The 4,771-nt window shown below is 35.4% G+C and overlaps 1 long non-coding RNA gene across 1 annotated transcript; it reads right to left on the bottom strand.

Annotated features, from left to right (window-relative positions):
• Positions 1-293: 293 nt before the first annotated feature.
• LOC147548743 (uncharacterized) lies at positions 294-2,143 on the bottom strand. The gene is made up of 3 exons (XR_015237878.1): positions 2,052-2,143; positions 798-1,208; positions 294-707 (listed from the first exon to the last, which is right to left on the bottom strand). It is a non-coding gene; the product is annotated as an uncharacterized LOC147548743 (long non-coding RNA).
• Between the last annotated feature and the right edge of the window lie 2,628 nt (positions 2,144-4,771).

Here is a 4,771-nt window from a genome sequence, read left to right as displayed (position 1 = left end):
AATTTACGAAACGGTCATCGAAAAATTTCTGAGAAACTCGAAAATTTCTTAAAAATAATCTGACACGCCTCCCATCAGATTGTGTACTTTCCATAAATTTACAAAATTGCCACCGAAAAATTCCCGGGAAATGCGAAATTTTTTGAAAAATAGTCTGACGCACCTGACATCAAACCTTGTACTTTCCACGAATTTACAGAATTGCCATTACAAAATTTACCAACTTGCCATTTTCGTTCTTTTTTACGGATTTATTTTTTATTGGCCGCGGCTTTGGGGAGTAAAGAAAATTCTCCGGGGAATAAAGACTTTTCTTAAAACTAGTCAAATAAGATTGACTTTTTATGTTTCTTTTTATTACTAAGGGGCTTCTAATTTTAGAAGATGCCACAAAAAAGGCTCCTCCATCTCATCACCTCTCTCTACCACTTCATCTTCTCGACACCTCATCATCTTCTCCGGCGACCTTCAAACATAATTTTTTTTTTGATTTTCTCTCTCCTCTCTCTCTCTCTAATTTTTTTTTATTTGCTCTCTCTTTCTAGAACAGATCTAGAGAGAGAGAAGGTCTGTTCTCACGAACACACCATAATGGTCTGTTCGTGAGAACAGACTGTTCTCAACTCACTCGATGAACATATCTCAACTCCAAGATCACAGCTTTATCATCATCATCATCATCGGCACATTCTTCCGCCAATTCATACCTAAAACACAACCCCCAACATAACGATTCAGGATAAATCCACGCTCGAGTAAATCAGTACAAATTCAAATAGAAGGAAAATGAAAATTACGCTCGAGAAAAAGCCTCAGGGAAATGAACATCTTGAGAAATATAATGGCGAAATGCTTCAATTTCCAAATTTCCAGCTGCCAAGCAAACAACTAGAGGTATGAACTTGGCGTAAGCCGATTCCTTTTGAAATTTGAGCCAAAATTGATTCGCGATACCTTCTTCTGAAATTGATTTGGTAACGACAGCCATTGAATTTCTCGTTTTCGATAACTTGAAGGAGAATCTAACACCGGAGAAGGAGGAAGATCGAGAAAGATAGGGTTTAACAAGATCGGAGCATACTAAAGAGATGAAATTAGGGCTTTTTATGGGGTTCAATAGGAGATGCATCAGAGAGAGAGGGTGGAGTTAAAGAGGGAAAGAATGGAAGATGGACTATTAATTCAAGATTTAACTATTTATTGAATCACTACTTTTTTTTTTGAATCACAATGTTTACATGGATGAATTCTTATTTCTCTCCTCTGAATACTTCATGAGAGTTACATACCTTTAAATGCAAAGTGCCTCATGAAGAGAAAGAAATTGGACTGGACTAGACACAGACGCAAGGGATCCTAAAGATCCGAGAAAAAAGACCTAAAGATCTGACAAAAGGATCCTAAAGATCCGTGAAAGGAGACCCTAAAGGTCTGACAAAAACAAAATTATTATACCAATAATACAAAGAAATCAAAACAACTGATAATACAAAGAGAAAAACTAAAAAAATACATCTCCATCGCTTTCGCCAGAAGTCCACCAATGTCGCCGGAAAACCGTTGTCATCGCCGGAAAACTGCCATCACCATAGAAAAAACCGTCATCATCACCGGAATAAAATTAATTCAGCAAGACTCAACAAGCCAATTCCTTCTTCTTTGTTACTGACGAACACGATTCTTTGTTGTTCCAACCCATATCTTCAAATTAATATTCGTATACAAACCATAATCAAAGATCATATTTTCTTTTCACGAATCACAATCTTGATTAAAATGTTCTACAAATCTAATCCACACCCTCCATAGTATATTGATTCGGATAGATTCTTCAGATCTGGATTATGATTTCTCATAGATTTAAATCTTTATTGGAAACCCTAAACTAAACCCTAGTAGATCAACCCAAGATAAACTATGTACCTTAACTAAGATCCATTAGTTGTTATTAAAGATGTTGTTACAGAGAAAAGAAGTCGGATTTGAGTTTGGTTACAGGTTGTAAAAAGGAAAGAAAAGGGATTAAAGATCAAGTGTACCAATTGAATCACTACTATTCTCGTGAGAGGTGAGTTGAAACGGGGGACTGAGTTTGGCACCCATCGAGTTAGGTTGTGTTTATACCTTATGCAGTTTGAAGAACAGTCTGTTCTCACGAGTTAGGTTGTGTTTATACCTTTGTGGTCTGTCCGTGAGAACAGACCATTGAAGGTCTGTTCGTGAGAACATACCTTCTATCTCTCTCTAGATCTGTTCTAGAGAGAGAGAGAGAAAAGAAAAAAATTTAGAGAGAGAGAGAGAGGAGAGAGAAATTTTTTTAAAAAAAGGTTTTTTTTTATGTTTGAAGGTCGCCGGCCGGAAAATTGACCGGCCGACGACTTTCGCCGGAGAAGATGATGAGGTGTCGAGAAAATGAAGTGGCAGAGAGAGGTGATGAGATGGAGGAGAACTTTCAAAAAAAATGTATTCTGTTTTCCCCATAAAAACTTATTCCTCGGAGAATTTTCAAAAAAATCTGGATTCCCTCGAGAATTTATTCGCCGGAGAATTTTCTTTATTCTCCAAAGCCGCGGCCTTTTTATTTTCTTCCACAAATATTTCTCTCTCCAATCTTTTTAAATTTTTCTCTCCAATCTCAACAATTTCCGTTCTTTTTTCCAGATTTATTTCTTATCTCTTTCCAATCTCAACAAATTTCTTCATTTTTGGTAGTTTTTCATTGATTTGTACAAGGAAAGTTTCTTGTGTACCAGGAATTATTTAGTGTAGCCATTTTTTGGATATGTACTACACATTTTTGTACTGGAAACTTTCTTGTGTACAGGGAATTGTTCTGTGTGCTAGCCATTTGGTTATGTACTAGACATTTTTGTTCTGGGAATTTTCTTGTGTACAGGGAATTTTTCTATGTACAAGCCATTTTGTTATGTACTAGACATTTTTGTAGTGAGAATTTTCTTGTGTACCGGGAATTGTTATGTGTACTCGCCATTTGGTTATGTAATAGACATTTTTGTACTGAGAATTTTCTTGTGCACCGGGAATTGTTCTGTGTACTGGCCATTCGGTTCAGTACTGGACACTTTTGAACTGGAAATTTTCTTCTGTACCGGGAATGGTTCTGTGCACTAGCCATTTGGTTATGTACTTTGATGTTTTTAGAGATGAAGAAGATAAAATGTGAAACAAATAAGAATGATGAAGAAGAAAAATAAGAACATAAAATTTTTAGAGAGAGAAAGACAGAAAACTTTGATGTTTTTAGAGATTGAAAGAGATGAAGAAGATAAAATGTGAAACAAAATAAGAATGATGAACATCCAAAAATAAGAACATAAAATTTTAGAGAGAGAAAGAACCGAAAATTTATGTTTTTAGAGATTGAAAGAGATGAAGAAGATAAAATGTGAAACAAAATAAGAATGATGAAGTAGATTTTTGGATGTATAAGTAAGAAGAAAGAAGGAGTTGAAACAAAATATAATGGGCGGGATCCAAAAAAATTGACTGAAATTTCGTCAAAAAATGGCGCCATTTTTGAATTTTAAAAAAATCTAAATGTTTCTCTGACATTACGTCATGTACGGGGAATTAATTGTTTCGCTGTCGTCCGTCAGATTGTCAGAAAACACGGAAATTTCCCGTGGAGGGGTAAAAGAGGGATAAATAAAATGAAAACCAGAAAAGTGTGAGCTGTCCTGACAATTTGGATTAGAAACGCATTTCTGTCCGAGTTTGGACTGAACGCACATTGAACCCCCAAAATTTGTACCAAACGCTCATTTTTCCGCAAAACAATGCATATCTCATGCAGGAAAGATTGGATAGAGATCTGGCTTAAGGGTAATGGTTAATCATTTTCCTGATACCAAACTTAATCACTTGGAAGAAGCTTTGACCATTTCCCTATTTTTCTAACGCTAGTAGCTGAAAGTCATAATTTCTCTGACCCCTTCAATTCATTAGAACTTGGGATGTCTCATACTGACTGTCACAAGTTAATAGAAGATAACTGGGCCAGTGATAGAAAACACTCTATACAAATAAAACTTGGCCGGTGTTATGGAGAAATAAAGAAATTTTTCGGGGTGTGAAGTTTTGGGTGGAAACAAAATAAATCGGTTAATTCCGTTTTGGCCCCCGATTTGTGACCAACTCGTCGTTTTGGCCCTTATAAGTGTCTGACAGTTCGTTTTGGCCCCAATATCAAATTCTCGGGCAGTGGTGACATCATCATGGCATAAGCAATAATAATCTATACCCAAAATACCCCTCAAACCAAATCAAAAGCTGATCCTGAGTTGTCACATCTGGTTATTTAATACCCTATTATTTATCTTCCCAAGACATTTACTTTCTTCTCATTAATTTACTTTCTTCTCCATTAACTTCACCAGTCAATACTCAACTCCCTCTGTTAACTTCTTCATCTTTCTAAACTTCTTTTTTCACCAACAATGAAACTTCCATTAAAGCTTTCTTAGCTTCATCTTCATTTTTATAAGTCTTTTCCTGAACCCAATTTTTGATGAATTTGATGTTGCTTTCCATATGTTAGTTCTAATTTATGAACTTCATTTGAAATTGGGGAAGTGGAATTCATTAGGGTTATCAGTTAAGTAATTACTGAAGGATAAAATGAATATTAATCAAACTCAATATCACAACAAATAAATTGAAATACCAATAGTAATAATCCTTTACTCATAAATCTTGCAGTCAAATATCAAACTTCAAAGAGAATATGAACTTAGGGAAGTGCAATTAAATG

This window comes from Eschscholzia californica, unplaced genomic scaffold (assembly GCF_041429995.1).
Source record: "Eschscholzia californica isolate CP2 unplaced genomic scaffold, dmEscCali1.0.p SCAF_3, whole genome shotgun sequence".
NCBI classification, from domain to species: Eukaryota; Viridiplantae; Streptophyta; class Magnoliopsida; order Ranunculales; family Papaveraceae; genus Eschscholzia; species Eschscholzia californica.
The sequence above is the reverse complement of the archived record's forward strand: the minus strand, read 5'-3'. Positions and strand labels throughout refer to the sequence as shown.